This window comes from Pinus tabuliformis, chromosome J (assembly GCF_031772625.1).
Source record: "Pinus tabuliformis cultivar Carrire ecotype Pingquan chromosome J, CPIR1, whole genome shotgun sequence".
Taxonomy (NCBI): domain Eukaryota; kingdom Viridiplantae; phylum Streptophyta; class Pinopsida; order Pinales; family Pinaceae; genus Pinus; species Pinus tabuliformis.
Window position 1 is genome coordinate 702111128 of NC_142295.1, and position 13847 is coordinate 702124974.

General features: G+C 34.5%; 1 pseudogene; it reads right to left on the reverse strand.

Moving 5' to 3' along the window:
* Positions 1 to 6099: 6099 nt before the first annotated feature.
* LOC149228726 (uncharacterized) overlaps positions 6100 to 13847 on the reverse strand; it is a 59611-nt pseudogene continuing 51863 nt past the window's right edge.

The window sequence follows — 13847 nt, forward strand, 5'->3', positions numbered from 1 at the left end:
TTCTTGGTGCCTTGAGGGATGTGGCCCCCAAGGTTGTGCTTCTGAAGGATTTCTGCAATTTGGTCAATTTTTTTCTTCATGCAAGAGGATTCTGGATGGAATCCTCTTTGACAGTAGGTGCATCTGTTTCCTTTCTTCCCTTTCTCATTTCTCGAGCCGGAGGAGTCATTGAAGGGCTTGGTGTACCCTTCCTTCTTTGGATGGGAATGCGCTTTTCCCTTGTATTTTTGCTGCCGATTTTTCTAATTTGAATCAGATTTGTGATTTTTATTGTGACTACCATCATGCATAACAAGTGCATGCGCTTTTGGAGGTTTGATTTTCCCCATGCCAATGAGTTTATCTTGCTCAAAAGTAAGGGACTCCATGAACTCTTTGAGAGAAGGCATAGTGTAGGATTTACCTATTGCGAGCTTTACTTAATGAAATGTAGACACAAAGACGGAGTATTCTGATCCGAGCTTTGACATAATAGATAGAATTTGGCGACTCTCCTCCTTGGATTTGTCAATTCCACAACCCTTGAGTTGCAGCAATAGATCATTATATTTGGTGAAGAAGTCTTGAATTCTGTCATAGTTCCATGGATCCAATGACAGCAGCTCCACTTCGAGCAGATGTCCTTTCATCTCATCCTATTTCCCGTCGTGTTCTTCAACCTTTTTCCAAATCTCATTGGGAGTATTGTAGGCAGATAGAAGAAACTGCAACTCTGGAGAGATGCACATGCATATGGATCCATGGGCCTCATCCATACGATTGACGTACTTGGGTTTCTCTATGGCTGAAGTGGGTTCCACTTCTGCATCCATGGTAATCCTGTACAAACCTTTTTGACGAAGGTATCAAGCCATTTGGTCCTTCCATTCGTGATAGTTGTACAGTGTTAGGATTGATGCTTTGGGAAACTCCATTTTTTTGTCAATCTTCGATCTCCAAGCTGTGATACCTACAAAATAAAGTACTGGTGCGCTTTTATCTAGCAACCTGTGGGCTCTGATACCATGTAAATGCGTTAGAAAACCTGCACAGATGAATCTAGCTAGTAAAGGTTGAACACACAGCTTTGCAAAGCAAAAACACTAAAAGAAAATTGAAAGAACAAAAGAATGATTCATTAGAAAATAGGTTATAATGCTCGTGATATAGCATTACTGGGTGAAGATACCAAGGTAATGCACCATAGTGGTGATCAATGAGAAGACTCAACACCTACAACAAGTTCCGGAGAGAACTAGCCAGTTGCGAAGTGAAAGAAGGAACAAATCAGGGAGTAAATCATGCAGAAGAACTAACCAGTTGCGGAGTTAAAGAAGAAGCAAATCAGGGAGTAAATCATGCAGAAGAACTAACCAGTTGCGGAGGTAAAGAAGGATCAAATCAAGGAGTAAATCATGCAGAAGGAATCCTGCATGTAGTCCCATGCTCTAACTAAGAGTCTACATGTAGGTGTGTAGTAGTTCCAACACATTGGTTGTTGGTAACCGAATTTTCTAATTGATCAGAATTGGGCTGAGGGTTCACCACATCGAGGGGGATGGAGTTCTGCGTAACATTTCTCCTATTGTTAGAAGATGTGTTGTGGTGGTCTGGGAGATCAGTGTTGAGAGGAGTGGGATTAAGTGATCTGGTTATTATCGCATTACTGAGAGAAAGGGAGTTGGGTGAAACGATATCGATGCTAGGGAGTTGGGTTTTGTTAGCGAACTACGTCGTGGAAGATGTGTAGTTGAGATAAGAGTGATGTGATGTCTGTTCGTAATTCAAATTTGAAGATGAGTGGGATTGATGTGCATAGAAATGGTTTCAGAATTACGAAAAGAAGAGTAGGCAAGAAGTTGTGGTACGTTATCAGAAACTACGTTACGGTGGTCCCAAAGAGGGATGTTGGTAGTAATCCAAACGTTGAGATGTGTGGGGCTAATCTCATTGCTGAGAGGAAAGGATCTGAGCAATACGTTATTGGTGACAAATAAGTCAGTTCTGTTAGCAGAATGTGTAACTGTTCTAGGAGAGCAGTGTTGAGAGGAGTGGGATTAAGTGAACCGGTTTTTATCGCACTGCTGAGAGGAAGGGAGCTGGGTGAAACAATATCGGTGCCCGGGAGCTGGGTTCTATTAGTGGACTGCATCCTAGAAGATGCGCAGTTGAGATAAGAGTTATGTCTGTTGGTAATATACCCTTGACCAGAATCTGCAACGGAATTTAGATGCCCGTCAATATTTATAATTACTTGATCAGAACTAGGTGATAGAGAGTCGTATGATCGGTGAATTAAATTATCAATTTTTTTCAATTTCTTATTACTGTTTTTTTCCAACCATTTTTCAGATTTTATGAAGGTGAAATCTTCAAGAGATTTCCATATATCATGCCTCAGGGATGAGGATAGATAAAGATGATTGAAGAAAACTTTTTGAGAAGTTTAATTTAGATCTAACCCATTTAATTTCATTTTTTATTAGGGTTTCGCTTAGTTTTTTGAAAACAAATAAATTTCTGCCATGGCATAGAGGATGTTTACATGTAGCGAATTTAGCAGTGAGATTATTATCTCTGCAATTTTTAAGAAAATGTAGATTAGAAATAAGTTTAGCTCTAGATAATCATAGTTTCTCAAATTCAGATACGTTGTCTATCATGTCCCTTCCATGGTAGGACTTGATATTTTTAAATAATTAATCCATAATGGTGGGGAGACATTTTAGATAAGTGGGGAATAACCTGTTTATAGAGTTTGTTTAACTCAATGTTTCGAACTTCCAAGTGAGTCCATCCTCAGGGGATACGAAAATTGTTTATGAGGATATTATTGATGTATCATAGATCTAATTGTATGTACATATATAGTTTATGGAAATGTTCATTATGAAATGATTTAGTCGGCCAAGGTTATTTATTTATTTTGGGTAGAATTAAATTTTATTAAATTGTTTATAAATTTATTAATTGAATTGTGTGGATTAATTAATTAGTTGATTTAATTAAAAATGGAGATTCAATTATTAGTGATATTATGATTGGATTTAATATTATTTTCAAATGTAATATAGTGATTTTAATACGAAATTAGGGTTTATTTAGGTATTAGGGTTGTTTTGAATTTGGATTTTTTATTAATGTTCTTTTACCTTATAACTTATTTAAATTATGATTCTTATTACAATCCTTTTAATTCATTTCAATGGACATCTTATGAGGTTTATAATTATTAATATACATGTAGTATGTAAACTTTTTAAGCTTCTTTGTTTTGAGTTGTTTTAGAGGTATTATGCTTTTTTTATTTTTATTTTTTTTATTAAAAATTAAATAACATCCTTTAGGTTTAGTAAGTTTTATGGAAACTATTAGGATGGGTTTAATCATTATTTGCATCTATAAATTTGGATTAGAAAAAGTTTGGATTAAAATTTTTTAATATGTTTTTTTTTATTGAGGATGGAATTGAGTGTAAATGTACTCATGTTGGAGTTACTTCAATGGAACTAAATATGAGACCTAAATTAATTCTAAAAGACCTAAAAATTTTAGAGTTAATTATTGGCTTTTTATGTTTTCTAGTAATGGTGTCCATGTATTGATTAGTTTTAATCCATTGTCCTGATTCATGTCATTTTTTCTTTTTTCTATTTCAATGGCTTCTTTGATTTTTCTTTTAAGATAATGGTCCTGTTTTTTAATTAGTTTGGATTCTTCCATGAAAATGTAGTGTGAGGAAGAGTGAACATGTTCCGCTAGGGAAGATTTCAAGGTCCTTTCTTTTCGTAGGTCAACAATCTGTTCTTTGATTCTAATGTTAAAGGATCTACATGTTTCTCCTATATATTCTTTAACACATGAACAAGATATAATATAAACACCTTTTTATGGTTAGGGTTTATTGAGTCTTTAATAGAGTCAAATAATTGTTTGATGGCATTTGGGGGAGTGAAAGCTACATTAATATTATGTTGATTAAGAATTTTTGTAATTTTTTCAGTGGTGCCTTTTATATAAGGAAGGGATATTTTAGGAGTGATTGAAAGATTGTGTTCTTTATCTTTGTTATTATTGTTATTCTTGCTTAGGGATTGGTTCATGACTTTACTAATGGTGCTTTTATTGTAACCATTTTTTTCAAATACTTTTTGAAGATGATTAAGTTCAATATTTAGATGGTCAGGGTCAGAGATTCTAGCAGCCCTAGTGGTTAAGGTTCTTATGATTCCAATTTTCTGTTTAGGGTGTTGATGGGAATTTGCGTGCAAATATCTTTCGGCATGAGTTTTCTTCCTAAAGACTTGGAAACCAAGTTTTCCTTCTTTTTTGGTTAGAAGGATATCAAGAAAGGAGGTTGATTGTCTTTTTCGATTTCGATAGTGAATTTTATGTGATCCAAGAAATTGTTTATGTGATTGAGGAATTGGTTTAGTTTTTCCCTCCCATGACTCCATTTGGTGAATATGTCATCTATAAACATTTTTCATTCTTCAAGGGTGTAGGGAAAGGAATTGAGGGCTTTCTGTTCAAAGTGTTCCATATAGATGTTCACAACTATGGGGGATAAAGGAGAGCCCATAGCTACTCCATGGGTTTGTTCATATATTTTTCCTTTAAAACTGAAGTATGAGGATTTTAAGCAAATTTTCAGAAGGTCCACAATTTCTTTATGAGTAATTTCCCCCATGACATTAATAGCTTCATCAATAGGAATCATTATGTAAAGTGATACATCGAAACTCACCATCAGGTCTTCCTCTTTCATTTCTAGGTTTTTAATCCATTTAACAAAGGAAGAGGAATATTTAATGTAAGAGAAAGTGTTTCCAGATAAGGGTCTGAGTTTTTTGGCAAGGTATTCCGCAAAAAGATAGGTAGGAGAACCTATGGTGTTTACTATAAGTCTAAGGGGGGTGTTAAGTTTATGAACCTTAGGAGAAACATAAATTCTTGGTATGATTGAACTATTAGGGGTGATTTTCATTTTAGTAACGTCAACAAGTGATGATTATTTGACTCTCTTGATTAATTCACGGAGAATTTTATCATTGGGGTCTTTATTAATAATTTTATAACAACCACTTTCATTTAGGTGTTCTTCCATTTTTTTGTCATAATCAACCCTATTCATGATTACTGTTGCATTCCGCTTATCATCTTTCAGGATGACTATGCTTTTGTTTCTTTTGAGGTTGTTTAAAGATCCTTTTTCTTGTTTCGTTATGTTGGAGGATGGGGGTTTAGAAATTCTGAGAATTTTAGCAATGTCTCGTCTAATTTTTTCAATTTTAACTATATCTAGGTCTTTAAAGGCTACTTTTTTATTTCTAATGACCTCTTCCACAGGGATTTTATTAGGAGTTATGGCAGAGTTTAAACCTTTTTGCAGAATGGCCTCAGTTGCGTGGTCCAAATGGATGTTGGTTAAGGTAATGACCTTCACACTTGCTAAATTCAAATTTTTATGATGAGTGGGATTCATGTGCAGAGAACTGGTTTCAGAATTAGGAAAAGAAGAGCAGGCGAGAAGCTAAGGTACGCTATCAGAAACTATGTTGTGGTGGTCCCAGAGAGGGATGTTGGTAGTAATCCCAGCATTGAGAGGAGTGGGGCTAATCTCATTGCTGAGAGGAAAGGAGCTGAGAAATATGTTATTGGTGACAGAGAAGTCAGTTTTGTTAGCTGAATGTGTACAAGAAAATGCGCATTGGCTATTGGTAACCAAATTTCCTAATTGATCAGAATTGGGTTGAGGGTTCACCACATCGAGGGGGATGGATTTTTTCCTGTTCTCCTATGGTCACAAGATGCATTGTGGTGGTCCGAGAGAGCAGTGTTGAGAGGAGTGGGATTAAGTGAATCGGTTATTATCGCATTGACGAGAGGAAGGGATCTAGGTGAAACAATATCGGTGCCAGGGCGTCGGGTTCTCTTAGTGGACTGCATCCTAGACGATGCGCAGTTGAGATAACAGTGATGTGATGTCTATTTGTAATTCAAATTTTGAAGAATTCTAAAGGACCACAACACATCTTCCAAAAAAGGAGAAATGTTATGCATAACTCCATCCCCTTCGACCTGGTGAATCCTTAGCCCAATTTTGATCAATTAGAAAATTCAGTTACCAACATCCAATGCACATTTTCCTGTATGCATTCCACTAATAGAACTGACTTCTCTATCACTAATAATGTATCTCTCAGCTCCTTTGCTCTCAGCAATGAGATTAGCCCCACTCCTCTCAACATTGGGATTACTACCAACATCCCTCTTTGGGACCACCGCAACATAGTTTCTGATAGCATACCTCAATATCCTGCCGAGACTTCTTTTCGTAAGTCTAAAACCAATTCTCTAAACATAAATCCCACTCATCATCAAAATTCGAATTCAATAAATGCGAAGTTCAATAACTTAACAAACATCCATTTGGACCATGCAACCGAGGCCATTCTACAAAAAGGTTTAAACTTCGCCATAAATCCCAATAAAATCCCTGTGGAAGAGGTCATTAGCAATATTGAAGTATCCATTAAAAACCTGGATATAGTTAAAAGTGAAGAAATTAAACAAGACATTACTAAAATTATCATAATTTCTAAATCCCCATCCTCCAACGTAACCAAAGAAGAAAAAAGAGCTTTAAACAACCTCAAAAGAAACAAAAACATAGTTATCTTGAAAGATGATAAGGGAAATGCAATTGTAATCATGAATAGGGTTGATTATGACAACAAAATGGAAGAACACCTAAATGAAAGTGGTTGTTATAAAATTATTAATAAAGACCCTAGTGATAAAATTATTTGTGAAGTAATCAATAGAATCAAAGAAACATCTCTTGATGACATTACTAAAAAGAAAATCACCCCTAATATTTTAGTCAAGCCAAGAATTTATGGTGCTCGTAAGGTTCATAAACCTAACATCCCCCTTAGACCTATAATAAACACCATAGGTTCCCCTACCTATCTTCTTGTGAAATACCTTGCCAAAAAACTCAGACCCTTATCTAGAAACACTTCCTCTTACATTAAAGATTCCTCTTCCTTTGTTCAATGGATTAAAAACCTAGAAATGAAAGATGAAGACCTCATGGTAAGTTTCGATATTGTATCACTTTACACAATGATTCCTATTGATGAAGCTATTAATGTCATGGGGAAATTACTAATAAAGAAATTGTGGAACTTCTAAAACTTTTCTTAAAATCCTCATACTTCAGTTTTAAAGGAAAAATATATGAACAACCCATGGAGTAGCTATGGGCTCTCCTTTATCCCCCATAATTGCGAACATCTATATGGAACACTTTAAACAGAAAGACCTCAATTCCTTTCCCTACACCCCTAAAGAATGGAAAAGGTTTGTAGACAACATATTCGCCAAATGGAGTCATGGGAGGGAAAAGTTGGACCAATTCCTCAATTTCATAATTAGTCTCTCAGATCATATAAAATTCACTATCGAAATCAAAAAAGACAATCAAATTCCCTTTCCTGATATCCTTCTAACCAAAAAGAAGGAAAACTTGGTTTCCAAGTATTTAGGAATAAAACTCATACAGAAAGATATTTGCACACAAATTACCATCACGACCCTAAGCAGAAAATTGGAATCATAAGAACCTTAACCACTAGGGCTGCTAGAATCTCTGACCCTGGCCATCTAAATATTGAACTTAACCATCTTCACAAAGTATTTTAAAAAAATGGTTACAATAAAAGCACTGTTAGTAAAGCCATGCACCAACCCTGAGCAAGAATAACAATAATAACAAAGATAAAGAACAAAATCCTTCAATCACTACTAAAATCTCCCTTCCTTATATAAAAGGCGTTACTGACAGAATTACAAAAATTATTAATAAACACAATATTAATGTAGCTTTCACTCCCCCAAACACCATCAGATAATTATTTCACTATGTTAAATACTCAATAAACCCTAACCATCAAAAATGTGTTTATCTTATACCGTGTTTATGCGATAAAGAATATATAGGAGAAATAGGCAAATCCTTTAACATTAGAATCAAAGAACACATTGTTGATCTACGAAAAGAAAGGACCTCGAAATCTTCCCTAGAGGAACATGTTCACTCCTCCTCATACTACATTTGCATGAAAGAAGCCAAACTAATTAAGAAAGAGGACTATTATCTTAAAAGAAAAATCAAAGAAGCCATTGAAATAGAAAATATAGAAAACAACATGAATCGGGATGATGAATTAAAACTAAGAAATATGTGGAAACCATTACTGGAAATCATAAAAAACCAACAATTAACTCTAAAATTTTTAGGTCCTTTAGAAGTAATTTAGGTTGCATAACTTACTTAGTTCCATTAAATTAACTCCAACATTAGTGCATTTACACTCAATGCCATCCTCAATCAAAAAACATATTAAAAAATTTTAATCCAAATTTATAGAAGCAATTAATTATAAACCCATTCTAATAGTCTCCATAAGACTTACTCAACCTAAAGGATATTCATTTAAAAAAAGAAAAACAAACAAAAAAAAAACAACCACTCAAAACAAAGAAGCTTAAGAAGTTTACATATTATGTGTATATTAATAATTATAAACCTCATAAGATGTCCACTCAAATGAATTAAAAAGATTGTAATAAGAATCATAATTTAAATAAGTTATAAGGTAAAAGTACATTAATAAAATCTCCAAATTGAAAACAACCCTAATAACTAAATAAACTCTAATTTCATATTAAAATCAATATATTACATTTGACAGTGATATTAAATCTAATCATAATATCAATACTAATTTAATCTCCATTTTTAATTAGATCTACTAATTAATTAATCCACACAATTCAATTAATAAATTAATAAACAATTTAATAAAATGTAATTCTAACCCAAAATAAATAAATAACCTTGGTCGACTAAATCATTTCACAATGAACCTTTCCATAAACTATATATATACATAAGATAAGTTCTATGATACATCATTAATCTCCTCATAAAAATTGGTGTATCCCCTCAAGATGGACTCACTTGGAAGTTCGAAACGTTGGGTTAAACAAACTCTATAAACAGGTTATTCCTCACTTATCTAAAAAGGCTCCCCACCTATATGGATTCATTATTTTCAAATGTTACCCTTGTCGGAATAATTGTCATTGATGTCAAAGGGTGAATGAGCCAAAAAAAAAATTTGATGATTTGCATGCACAAATCAAGAGAATTTGGGTACAAGGACCCTCTAGATTAGTAGCCCTTACCATGCCATTTCGTTTGATAGTTGGCACATTTTGTGTGCCCTTTTGGTTGGAGAGATATTAATTTTTGAAGTTTAATGCCACAAAGATGGGTTTAGCACCAACACCTTTGCCCCAAAATTGTGTGCCCTTATTTATTCAATGTTGCCCCTAGAAGAAGGTAAAAATTTACAATTGATATTTGCCAAAGGCCTGTGTTCAAAATCAGTCTTCAAACATTTTTTTCAAAGACAAAATTTTATTTTTAAAATTTTCTAAGCCTCCTCTTAACAAGTCAACTTGATACAATTTCAAGTCGGCTCTTGTAAAGTTGTCTTTTTAAGGATCAGGTCAGCTCCAATATAGCCCCCTCCAAAATGCCTATATATTACACCTAGCCATGGGAATTTGAAGCAAGACAATTCAGTGTGTTTGTAGTAGAAAATTACCTGAAGGAGTCTAAGGCTAGAACATAATTGAAGATCCAAAGAAAACAAAATTTTGGGCATCTCTTTTGGAGCGAATTTGGAAGCATTTCTTTATATAACATTTTTTTGACAAGGATTTGTTGAGAAACCTTGTGTGAAGAAGTTTTGGCATAAACTTCTTGGGGTTAAATTTGGCACAATTCAGCCTCCCTAAGGTTGGTTTAAACAGAAATTTCAGAATCGAATTTGGTCTTATAGCAAACTATCAAGACAACTTTTCCTGGAACTGATTTCAACACTGATTTCAACCACTTTTTGAGGAAGTTGGATTTCAGCCCTTTTCTAAGGCTAGTTCCTGAGGCTTCTAAAGCCTAATTCGGTCTTGATTTAAGGCTGAATTTTAGGCCCTATTTTGGGTAGTTATAGAGAAAATTTTGGCCCTAGTTAATGTAGACTTGAAGTAAGTTCTTGAAGATCATTTGTGAGTTGTCTTGTGAGGTGGTGTTCTTCTTTTAGGGAAAAACTAAGGCATCATTATTATTGGAGAAAACCTTGAAGGATTATCCACTATGGAGCAGTTGCATGGAAACCTACTTGAATGATTTAGGAGTGGATGTTGGATCTCCATCGTAAATGGCTACAAAGTTCCTAAAAATCCTCCAATCAATCCTGATGAGAAGTTGTTTAGTTTCAATTCAAAATATTTTCATGCCTTCATGGGTGGATTGTCAACAACCATTAAGTCCAAGGTGATTTTATGCATCATAGCCAAAGAAGCTTGAGATAAACTTAAAACTCTCTATGAAGGTGATGATAAGATCAAGTAGGTCAAACTTCAAAAGTATAGAGCTCAATTTAAAAATTTGAAAATGGATGAAAAAGGAACATATTGTGACTTACTTAGAGTAAATGAAGTTTTCAACTCCATTAGAGGATTAGGGGAAAAATTTGAAGATCCTTTTATCGTACAAAAGGTCCTGAGATCGCTTCCCTTAAGATACGATGCCAAGGTATTTTTCATATATGAAGAAACCAAGGACTGGAACAAGATGATAATGGAAGAATTACATAGCACTCTTACAATGTATGAAATCATAATAGTTACAGAAGCCACACCATTAACCAGAGAAGTAGCTTTTAAAGCCATAAAGAAGACAATAAACAAAGAACTTAAGGTCAAAGGAACTCCAAATGATGAATCAGACATAGAAGAAGCAAATTTCATTGGGAAACTCAAAACAAGAATTGGAAAACGAAAAGGTAAGCTACCTTTTAAATATTTCAATTGTCATAGAATAGGTCATTATGCTAAGATATGTCATTTTAAGGAAAATAAAATCCTCTATAAGAAGAAAAAAATATTCTAAAGAATATAGTAGTTCTTCAGATGAAAGTGACATGAAAGAAGGGGATGAAAGAGAAGTTCTCTTCATAACCCAAGAAAATCAAGATAATGATCATGATGATGAAGAGGTCAATGATTCAGATGATGAAGAACCAAATATGAGAATATATTCTTTCTAGGGACTCAGAAAAGATTCAGAGACCGAACAAGAAGATGAATATCTTCAAGAAAAGTTGAAGAATAGTGAAAATGAAAATTCCAAGTTCAAAAATAAAAATAGAGAATTGAAAAGCCTACCTGAAAAACATGATGAATAAATTATCTCCTTAAAGGTTCAACTTGAAGAATAAAATAGAGTTGAGGAAATAATAAAGACTCACATGATGAAGAAAGAAGAAGATTGTAAGAAGTTGGAAGAGGAAATTGTGACATTGAGGGCTGAAGTTGATAAGCTTAACAATAACTTGAACAACTCACTAGTGTTGGATAACATTCTCAGTTGTCAAAAACATCCAAGTGATAAGACAAGTCTTGGTTATGGAGGCACATCTTCAAGCATGGAGGACACAAGCTTCAATCCTTTAAAGGAGAAAATTAAAGGAGAATCTAGAAATATTGTTTCTTCAAGAAGTTCTGTTGATGTTCCCAAGAACACCCATTGCAAAGATGATCAATACTGGATTGAACCTCCTCCAAGGATAAACAACGTCAGAAGATCATCCTACTCTCCCAAGTATGAAAATATATTTCTTGGTCATTGTTACTCTTGTAGAAATTTTGGGCATAAAGCAATTCATTATAAAATCAAGATACAATTATGCAAGGAGCAAGAATGATTATGGATTTAGACCTAGAAATGTCCATGGAAACTACAATCCATTTGAACCACTAATGAACCAAAACATTGTATGCTACAAGTGAAATAATCTTGGTCACAAGGCACATGATTGCAGGCTTGTGAAAGAGAATGCTCCAATCATGCAGATAGAGAAGCCAACTATGACATGGGAGAAGAAAAAGAAGGAAAATTGCAATCTAGCATTGATCATTGAAGATAAAGAAGATGAATGGTACATAGATAGTGGATTCTTGACACATATGACTGGAGATCAAAACAAATTTGTCATCCTAAAGGAAAAAGGAAGCAGTGTTGTGTTTGGAGATAACTCTTCTACCAAGATACTTGGAAAAGGTGTGGCAAGCCTTGGAAGCGACCATATGAAGGAATAAAAAAATTTGCTAGTTAAGGATTTAAAGCACAATCTTCTTAGCACTGGAAAGATGCATGATCAAGGGTATAATATTTTTTTTGACTCTCGAAAGTGTGAAATCAAAGAAGAAGACTCATGAAGATTGATTGCAACAGACACAAGAAGACCAAACAACATATATGTTCTAGACCAAGCAAGGTGGAAGAAAATTGCAACCAAACAAAAAAGTCATATGGACAACAAAGAAGGGAATGATAAGAAGATAAAAGTCATATTGAGTGCCATATGTTAATGGGGATCATCCCCAAAGACATAATTCACCCTTTGAAATTGATGTCAAAGGGGGAGAGAAAAGGAAGTGCAACATGGAGACAAAGGAAGTGAAATATGGAGACAAAGGAAGTGAACCATGGAGACAAGGGGAGCATGAGTGTTCACATCAATGAAAAAGGGGGATATTGTTGGAATAATTGTGATTGATGTCAAAGGGTGAATGATCCAGCATTTGTTTGATGATGTGCTTGCAAAAATCAAGTGAATTTGGGTACAAGGAACCTCTAGATTAGTATCCCTTGTCACGCCATTTTGTTTGATAGGTGGCATATTTTATGTGTCCTGGTTGGAGAGAGACTAATTTTTGAAGTCTTATGCCCCAAAGATGGGTTTAGCACCAACACCTTTTCCCCAAAAGTTTGTGACCTTATTTCTTCATTGTTTCCCCTAGAAGAAGGTCAAAATTTTCAATTGATATTGGCCAAAGTCCTCTATTCAAAATCAACCTTGAAACATATTTTTGAAAGACAAAAACTGACTTTTAAAATGTTCTAAGCCTCCTCTTAATAGGTCAACATGATATAAGTTCATGTCAGCTCTTGAGAAGTCGTATCTTTTCAAGGATCAGGATGGCTCTAATATAGCCCCTTCCAAAATGCCTATATATTACACCTAGCGATGGGCATTTGTAGCAAGACAATTTGATGTGTCTGTAGTAGAAACTTACCTGAAGGAGTTTGAGGCTAGAACAAAATTAAGTATCCAAAGAAAGTTTAGGTTTGGGCATCTCTTTTGGAGTGAATTCGGAAGCATTTCTTTACATAACTTTTCATTGACAAAGATTGGTTGAGAACCTATGTGAAGAAGTTTTGGCATAAACTTCTTTAGGTTTACAGTGGCATAATTCATCCTCCCTTAGGTTGGTTTAAAAGGAAATTTTAGAAGCCTAATCTGGTCATGTAGCATACTATCAAGACAACTTATTCTAGCATAGATTTCGACCTTGACGCACTGATTTCGGCCCCTTTCTGAGGCAGATGAATTTCAACCTTTTTCTGAGGCCATTTCTTGAGGTTTCTAAAGCCTAATTTGGTCTTTCTTTGAGGCTGAATTTTAAGACTTTCTTAGGGAAATTCTGGAGCAGAATTTGGCCCTAGTTAGGGTAGACCTAAAGTAAGTTCTTGAAGATCATTTGTGAGTGGTATTGTGAGGTGGTGTTCTTTGTCTAGGGAAAAAATAAGGCATCATTATTATTGGATCATACCTTGAATTAGTCTTATAGCATATTTGTGTTAATCAAGGTTGTCATTGATGTCAATATGGCATTATTGGGATGGAAAATATTCTTGTGATGTGTGATGTTGCCCTAACCCTAGG